This window comes from Dipodomys ordii, unplaced genomic scaffold, assembly GCF_000151885.1.
Source record: "Dipodomys ordii isolate 6190 unplaced genomic scaffold, Dord_2.0 Scaffold9, whole genome shotgun sequence".
Lineage (NCBI taxonomy): Eukaryota > Metazoa > Chordata > Mammalia > Rodentia > Heteromyidae > Dipodomys > Dipodomys ordii.
The window spans coordinates 21,449,689-21,459,763 of NW_012267225.1; positions in this window are offsets into that span (position 1 = coordinate 21,449,689).

A 10,075-nucleotide genomic window follows, 5' to 3' on the forward strand; every position below is an offset into this window, starting at 1 on the left:
TATTAAGAAGTTACATAACCCAGCTGCTGGTGGCTCACACCTGTCATTCCAGCTGTTCAGGAGGTTGAGATCCAGAGGTTCAAGGTTTGAAGCCAGCCCAGGAAGAAAAAAGCCTGAGAGACTCAATCTGCCTTAACCAGAGAAAAGCTGAGCTTGCAGCATTACTCACGTGGTAGGGCACCAGCCATGAGCAAGCAAGGAAAGTGAGCATGAAGTCCCATATAGTTCAAATCTTCCTTCCAAAAAATTAAATTAGAATCTAGAATTGTTCCCACACCCTCTAATGTAAAAGAATAAACAGATATGTTCTATATGGACAGTTGCTATCATAACTTCAGATTTTTAGTTCATGGATAAGAACCTGTCTTGTGGGAATATTGATACTTATAAAGAATTTCTTTCTTCTTTTTTTTCCTTGATCCATTCATTCACTGGGAAGCATCTGTGGCTATGGTAAACAGTGCTACAAAGAATGCCATTGTACTGGTAGCTGTAGTGTGGCCTTGTTTGTGGCCAATTGGATAAATATATAGGAGTAAAATTTCTGGGTCATATTAAGTGAAGTAAGCCAGATCCAAAGAAACATAAGTTGTATGGTTTCTGTCATATGTAATAATTAGAATGTGCCTATAAATCTACAGGTAAACACAATGGATAGTAAAAGACAAAATATCACGGTTGGACCAGGATAAGTTAAACAGGACTCTAAACATTCACACAGTATTTAATGACAAAAGGAGGATATTCTTAGGAGAGGATCACAAGGGCTGAATAGCTATGTACATATGATCATATAAAATGATGCTTATTGAAATTAACTCTAAGAAATGGAAGCAAGAGGTATTTTATTTTCCTTTTTTTATTTTATTACTGTTTTTCCCCTTTTGTCACTGTGACTTCTGTACCTTTTGTCTTGTATGCAAGTTTATCTGATTTGGGGAGGGCAAGGGGAAACAGAGAAATGGTGGTACAAAGGGTGAACTAATTTAGCAGTGATACTCACTAGATACTACGTTGAAATGAACTATTCAACTCGTGGTGGAGGGGATTGGGAGGGAAACGCTGGGAGAAAATCAGAGAATGAGTGACACTGTTCAAAAAGAAATGTACTCATTACCTGACTCATGTAACTGTAGCCCCTCTGTAAATCACCTTGACAATAAAAATAAATAAAAAAGAATTTCATTAAAGCTTGTTTGCAAGAGCAATGGAGTCAGAGGCAACTTATAAATCTATTTTGTTAACCATGATATAGTCATATAATAGAATTCCATAAAGCCAACAAGAAAAAAAAAGTTAAGCCCTGTACTCACTGACAGAGAGATACCCAGGATGTGTAAGTGAAAAAAAGAATTATTCCATTAAGCTAAATGTGTGATTCTACTCTGTGTGTGTGTGTGTGTGTGTGTGTGTGTGTGTGTTGTGTATATTATAGATGGAGGTGCACATACAACATGGCTCACAGTGGTTTTTTCTAAGGGTTGGGGCAGGGTAGGGGGAAGAACACATTAAGGAGTGCCTTCCTGTGTTATGAGATTTATTTCTATAGTGTTTCACATTTTACAAATGTCAAGCATTATTTTGTGACATTAAGAATACTAGTAAAGGGCTGGGAAGGTGGCTCAGTGGTAGAGCGCTTGCCTTGCATGCCTGAGGCCCTGGATTCGATTCCTCAGCACCACATAAGCAAAAAGAAAAAAGCCAATGGCTCAAGTGGTAGAGCACTAGCTTTGAGCTGAAGAGCTGAGGGACAGCGCCCAGGCCCAGAGTTCAGGCCCCATGACCGGACCCAAAAAAAAAAAAAAAGAATACTAGTAAAGGGCTGGGAAGGTGGCTTAGTGATGGAGTGCTTGCCTTGCATGCATGAGGCCCTGGGTTCGATTCCTCAGCACCACATAAGCAGAAAAAGCTGGAAGTGGCAGCCTTGAGCTGAAGAGCTGAGGGACAGCACCCAGGCCCAGAGTTCAGGTACCATGACTGACACACAGACACAGACACACAGACACACACAATACCAATAAAAATAAAATATGCAACAAGGTACCAGTGCTCATATCTGTAATCCTAGCTACTCAGGAGGTTGAGACCTGGAGGATCATGATTTGAAGACATCCTGGAAAGAAAAATATTCAAGACTCCATCTCCAATTAACTAGCAGAATGCAGGACTGGAGTTGTGGCTCCAAGTGGTTGAAGACTAGCAATAAATCCAAGCAAGTGAGAGGCCCTGAATTGAAGCACATATACTAACAGAAACGAACCAAACAAAATGATAACAACAAAACAAATATACATACTTTCTGTTTTAGAAGGCTTCATTTTAAAGAACATATTATCTTTGGGGATTTCTTTGTAAAATAGTGGAAAAAGTGTAGTCATCAGATGATATATTAAAAATACATCAGTTTTTCCAAAATGTATTGTTGGTAGATGTAAATGATTAGATCCACAGAAACACTGAAATAAGAAAATGGGTCTAACCAGCACCATCCTGGCCATGTGGTGGATGATAGAGAGTTGGGTTTAACTGGTGCCATCTTGTCTTCATGGTAGAGGTAGGGACGTCCCATCCCAGGTGATGGGCATGTCTGAATTCTTAAAGGCAGGGGCAGGGACTTGGACAATAGGTTACTGGACCTGCCAATGTGTCATGAACTTGTGAGACTCTCTGAATATCCTGTGACCCTGCCCCTTGGCCAGAGCTCTATTTAGGCCTAGACCAGCTCAGATGCCATTGTGCCATGTCTTATGTATCCTGGCTCTCCTTCAGTCACTATGGCATCCTACTTCTGTTCTCCATTGGTGTTGATCTGGTTTTTTCGTATTGTTTTTCTGCTCTTTTTTTACTTCACTACCCTCATGAGTCACTTTTTTTTTTTAACAGTGTTAAGTGTATTTAGGGCTACAACTCTCCTGGGGACATATGTGTCAAATGTCTCTGCCAGATAAAGCATACCACACATCCAAGAAGGGAGGAAAAGTTTAATGCCAAAAAGAGACGGGCAGGCTGACTCCATCAGAACAAAGAGCAGCAGTTAGAGAGGGGTATTTACAGGGAGGAAGCCTGCAAGAAGATGAAGGACTGCATTGTGAGTAGGAGGCAGGGTTAATATTTGTGGCTAGGCCAGGGGTCAGGCTGAGCCAGGGCTACCTTGAGTTACAGACAGCTAGGCAGAACCTTGGCTGCTGGAATGTCAGCCGTCACAGAATGACTTCACCCCAGTTAGCATTCTATCCTTTTGTATCAGACAGAATAAGGGATGGTGGTTGATTTTCTGAAGCTGCTTCCTGCTGAAAAGGGGCGATGACCCTATGGGGTGGCCTCCTCCTAAAGCTCTGGGCATCCATTGCACTCATGGGTGGAAAGTTGACTGTAGCCTCTGGTGAAGACTCTGTCTCATTCCAGAAGCACCTCCTGTAAAGAGACAGGGTAGCAAAAAAGCCAATTTGGTTTTTTTTGGAATTAAAAAAAATTTTTTTAATTTTTTATTGTCAAGGTAATATACAAGAGGTTACAGTTTCGTAAGTAAGGTAATAAGTATGTTTCTTGTCAAATTTGTTACTCCTTCCCTAATTTTTCTCCTACTCTCCTGCCCTCCAAGCCTCCCCCAAGTTGTTGTTAGATTATTTCCAACATATTGTCTTCTGTATATTGCTGTTGCATTGGTTTCCCACTCCCCATCCTTTGTCTCACCATTCTGTTGTTCCCCTTCCCTTCCCCAATTCAAATAAATGTATATACAATACCAGGGTACTGAAATCAAATACAGTGACAACAGGGGATATACTACAGGGGGGAGAACATACAACCCCCCAAAAAAAATCACATAGTACATTAAAAACACACCAACAAAGAAAAACCTCTTGTGTCCATGTCCAGAGTTCATTTCGCTTAGCATCATCTTATACGGTCCTATGTGTATAGCTATTGAGCTATTATGCTCATCTGCTAAGATTATCCTATATCTATACTATTTATTGCAAGTAAGGGAAACTATGGGACCTATGTTTCTTTGGGTCTGGCTTATTTCACTATCAATATGTTTTTTTTTTCCCAAGTCTTTCCATTTCCTTGCAAATGGAATGCCCATGTTAGTAGGGCAATTAGAGGGCCCAGGAGTGGCATGAGCCAGGAAGTAATGGGTCCTAGCAGGGCTAAGGTCCTGAAGCCACCAGAGCCAATGGCATCATGACCTTTTCTGGCCACTTCCTGCTGGCATGAGGCATTGAGGAGTCCCTGGGGTCCTCAGGGTTAGGGTCTGCGCTGGACAAGGCAGGGCAATTGTAAGTGAAATTTCTGGTTTGCCTGCAGTAATAGGATGGCCATGGCTTATTCCTCAGGGGCGTCTTGATTGTGGCCATTAAAGAGAAACTTCAGGCAAAAGATTGGTAAGATCAGACAAAAGACTGACAAGGTAGGTGAGGTAGATGAGCTGGCTTTCTAATAAAGACTCCAGATTTGATCTCTCACGATGCGGCTTCTCTGTTTCTCATGACTGAATTCCCAATAACATTTGCGTGGTGAAAGGCACATTTGCTTATTCTAAGACAAAAAGAAAACATTGTTAGCTGGAACAGAAGTAGGAAACACACAAGTCTGAGTCATAAGAAAGAGGAGGTTGAACAAAGCAAGTAGGTAATGAGGAGGTGAGGGGGTAGGAGTATTTGCTACCTTGTTGGAGGTAAGTAATCACATGACAAAGAAATGCAGACATTTCAGTAAACTAGGACTCATGAAAGACAATGACAGGAGAGATTATACTTCCTATGTAGAGCATTGCTCAGGAATGCTGGGCAGGAAGCCAAACATTCATTTCACTGCTCACTGAGAAGACAAGGACATATTGTCTGGTCCTCTTCTACTTATTTTAAGATCATTATCACTGAAAAATGATAATTACTCTTTTCCCTGCTGAATAATCACAGCATGAATGGCATGGTAAGGAATTTATGTCGATCTGACCTAGATTGTTGTCCAAAGGTTGCCAAAGCCATGTTGGAAGAGAATTCAAATAGAACTAGTGTGTTAAGTCTAGGAAAGGTTTCTCTTCTTTTCCTTTTCTTTTTTCTGGGATTTCTTTTCCCCTGGGCTTCTGTCTTTAATGGACAGAGTACCTACTAGTGAAGTGAACTTAAGATAGAATTATCTCCAGGAAGAATTACCAATGATCAGGTGATCATGGCTACTCTCCCTCTTTCTTTCTCTCTTAATGTTTCATTGTGGTATAATTTAAATGGGCAAACCCCCACCCATTATAAGTTTGCCATCTAGGTTTTTAACAAACACACATATGTGTGCAACTGTGCGTTAACCCAACCCAGAGTTTGATTGGATTTTGTAACACCAATATACTTTGTTGGGAGCATTATATAACTAAGTATTTGGCTTAAAATTGGGAAGTAAAGGTAACATAAATAATAGAGATTCTGGTCCAGGCACATATGATAACATACATGTGACTAGGCATTTTCCAAGGAATTTTTCCCTCCCTTTTATTCTTCACTTAAATCTAAGGTGAGGAGTACATTTTCCCAGTGTCTCTACCACCCTCTCCTTGAAACCCCTTATTTACTTCTTAGTTCAATCTTTTCACCATACTGACTTTGTGTGATTCTGGCTTCCTGTGTGTGCTTTTGTCTGTTTTTGTTTTTAAGTCTATCTTCTAGGGTTTTACAGGCTGCTAACGTTTGAATGTGTTTCCTAAAAGTCCACATGAAGTTTCTCCTCAGATTCATGTACTGATGAGGTTTGTTGGTGGGACAATCAGGATTCGGTATGGTCATGAGGGTGGGGCCCCTGGAGTGGGAGTTGCCACCTCCTAAGTAGAAAGAGGCCTGAGAACACGAGCTTTGACAATCATTTCCTCGGGATGCTTTCCAGTGTGCTAAGTTGTGTCAAGAAGCCCCTCCCCAAATGCTGATGCCATGCTCCTGGACCTCCCACTCTGAAGAACTGTGAGAAATTTCTCTCCTTTATAATTCACTCAGTCAGTGTTTTCTACTACAAAGCAGCAGAAAATGCAAATGAAACCCAAGCTTCATACTTTATCTATTCTTTCATTGTATGAGCACTTAGGATCATCAGTATAACCTTGTCTACCACCTCTTCACAAGCACCACTACATGACAGGCTTAAAGATGCAGGACTTTTGTGTTTATGCCAGTAAAAGGGCTTGAAATCAGAGCCTCATGCTCTCCCTTGGCTTGTTTTTTCTTTTTTAAATTTAAATTCAAATTTATTAGTGAATGTAAAGCCTCATGAAAGTTAAATGAATCCAGTTTCAAAAGACGTGCCATGTACAATCTCAAATAGCTAAAAGTACAATGAGCTCTACACTTTACCAAGTACAAAAAATTATTTCATAGACAAAAATAGAAATAATGTGTAAACTCAATTTATCATCCCAGGTTCCTAATTTATAAAAATGAATGATATATATGTATATATACATACAAACACACAATGGAATTCTACTCATCCATCAGAAAGAATGATATGGTACCGTCTGTAAAGAAATGGAAAGACTGAGAAAATACTATAGTAAGCAAAGAAAGCCAGAGCCAAAGAAACACAGGCTGCAGGGTTTCCCTCATTTGTGGTAAATCTCCATGTAAACACACTGAATGACCAAAACAAATAAGACCGGGGCATGATAAATTAAAAAGGACTCTAGTCATTAATATTCAGAGGTCAAAGGAGGCTAAGCATAGGAGTAGTGGGTGAAGACTCAATATCTATGTGCAGCTGATCGTATAAAATAATAATCTATGAAATGAATTCCAGAAAAAACATTCTTCAGTTGCCATTGTTGCTGTTTTCATTCTCTTCCTTTTGTGTGTTTGTTTATATTTGGGAGGGTAAAGGAGGACACATAAAAAGTAGAACAAGGATGAACAAATGCTACAGTGATATTCACCAGAAACTATGTAGAAAATGAACTGGATGTCTTATGGGTGGGGATAGGAGTCTCCCTTGGCTTTTTCACTCAAGACTGATGCTCTATCACTTGAGCTACAACTCTAGCTTTTTGCTGGTTTTTGGAGATAAGAATCTCTTTAATTTGTCTGTCTGGGTTGGCTTTGAACCAGGATCCTCTGAACTCAGCCTCCTGAGTAGGTAGGATTATAAGCCTGGCTAGGACTCTGGCTTTTTGTATTGTTTAGGATATAGTTTGGATCTTATTTTCCCCCAAATAGTCAGCCAATTGTTTAAAAAAGATATAAAAGTTGTTTATAACCTTCAAATCCACAACTGATTTTCTCTGAACATGTGGCTATCTATGTATCAAGACATGGAAATCATCAATTTATTCATTTAAACCTTTCAAAAAATACTTTGCATTTAAATATAAAATAGAGACTATGCCAGGAGTCTCCAGGTTGGGTGTACATGGATGACAGCTGTGCTATACTCCCATGTACAACTGAATACATGAAGACTTCCAAGAAGGTATGTAGAATCGAATCCTTAAGAGAAATTGGTTTCCATGTCTTTAAACTCCACGTGTATTCTGTCCTAAGGCAGACCTGCCTGGGAATTACCTGTGATCTACTCTCTCACCTCTCCTGCTCAACCTTGACCTATTATACAAAATGTGGGCAAAAGTTGGCTAAATCACAAGTGCATAGTTCCAAAAGAAGAAATCCTCGATGGTGAAAGCCAAAGTAGGCACATTGCAAAGTGCTTATGAGGGCACTGCATTTCCTCATACGTGTAGGAGGCTCATCACATGCTACTTCATGTCTTCTCTGTCTTAGAGCAAGAGGGAGGTGAGATTGCTGTCATGGTATCTCCTGTTAACTCTCAGTTCCAAATCAGAGACAAACAATTTCTAACAATAAATTCATAGTTGTTTAGACTCACTAGTTTGGCATTCAAGACTAGCATTGGTGCTTTTGATTATGGGGCAGACTTTCTGCCTGGGTTGATTGAACTAAATACATAGATTCAAGCATATGATGAAAAATAGTCTTAAATTATATGTAATGTGGGGGCTGGGAAGGTGGCTCAGTGGTAGAGTGTTGCCTCGCATGCATGAGGCCCTGGGTTTGATTCCTCGGTACCATGTAAGGAGAAAAAATCCAGAAGTGGTGCTGTGGCTCAAGTGGTAGAGTGCTAGTCTTGAGCTGAAAAGTAGAGGGACAGCGTCCAGGCTCAGAGTTCAGGCCCCACGACAGAAAAAAAAAATTATATGTAATGTCGACTATACCAGGAAACCCATCTTTCCAGTTGCTTATATTTATGATTTAAACAGTTACAAGTGCCAAATAAAAAACATGTTGTTTTAGGGTTAATGAAGTTGGAATGCTATTGACATATGCCATATTTTTTCTTTCTTAGATTTTTTTTATCTTTTTATTGCCTTTACAATGATTGGTTTCATTTTTTAGAAGGTCATTTTGGTCATTTCAATAATGAATTTTGGGATTTATGGTTCTTAATTTGTATATATATATTCTTGTACTGGAGCTTGAACTCAGGGCCTCACACTCTTGCTTGGCATTTTTGCTTAAAACTGGCCCTAAGCTACCTGAGCTACATTTCCCCTTCTGAGTTTTTGCTGGTTATTTGGAGATAAGCATCTCACAGATGTATCTTGGCTTCAAACTAAGACCCTCAAATCTCAGCCTGAATAGGTAGGAGAACAGGAATGAGTCACTAGCACCCAGTTTTAATTTGTAAAAATTTAGAGTTGCAGGGAGCTAGTAGTGCATGACTGTAATCCTGTTATTTAAGTCATTATCATAAATCACAAATACCAAGTAGTCATTTTACTCTTATCTTTAATGGCCAAAGCTGAAACAATTATTGAGACCTGCAGTGGAATGGTATTTAACTATGGAAAGGAGTCGACTATTGCCAGACATTTGTGGATGACTCCCACAAACATAATGTTGAGCCAAAGAATGACACATGCAAATACATACTATATGATTCCATGTACATAAAGTTCAAACCTAGTAGTACAAATCTATGGAGTCATGGCTGGGAGAGGATACCAGGAAGTTTCTGATATCTTCCCATGGTCCTCCTTTAGACTAGAATAGTGGCTATACTGTCTTGTGCACTATGTTAAACCCACCTGCCTAGGTGTATATACTGGTAGGAATAAACATTGGTGTGTACTTTTCCGAATGTATGTTTTTTGTTTTTTGTTTTTTTGTTTCGTGGGACCTGAGCTCTGGGCCTGGGCGCTGTCCCTGAGCAACTCCGCTCAAAACTAGTGCTACTTCTTGAGCCACAGAGCCACTTCTGTTTTTTTTTTTCTGCTTATGTGGTACTGAGGAATCGAACCCAGGGCCTCATGCATGCTAGGCAAGCACTCTACCACTGAGCCACCTTCCCAGCCCAGAATATATGTTTTAAAGATTCATTAAAAGTTAGATCTTTATATATCACCCTGTACCAGAATCAACTCCAACTGGATCAAAGACCTCGAAGTAAAAGCAGACACCCTGAAAATATTACAGGAAGGAATAGGAGCAAGCCTAGGTCTCCTTGGCACAGCTCAAAATTTTCTTAATAAAGACCCAGAAACACAACAAATTAAAAAAAGGTTGGACAAATGGGATTGCATTAAACTGCAGAGCTTCTGCATGGTAAAGGACATCACTAGCAAGATTAATAAAAAGCCCACCTATTGGGAAAAGATCTTCACTAGCCATACAACGGACAAGGGTCTCATATCTAAAATATACTTCAAACTCAAAAGATTAAATCCCCCAACAACAAATCCTCAAAGAAACAACTGCCCGATAAATAAATGGACTAAAGACTTAAGGAAAGACTTCTCTGAAGAGGAAAGAAGAATGGACAATAGACAACAAAGAAATGCTGAACTTTTCTAGCCATAAAAGAAATGCAAATGAAAACAACGAGATTCTACCTCACTTCAGTTAGAATGACCATTGTCAAGAAATTTAATAATAACAGACACTGGAGGGGATGTGGCCAAAAGGGGACCAAACTGCATTGTTGGTGGGAGTGTAAACTTGTTCAAACACTTTGGAAAGCAGTATGGAGGTTCCTCAAAAGACTCCACATAGAGCTCCCCTATGACCCAGCAATCCCACTT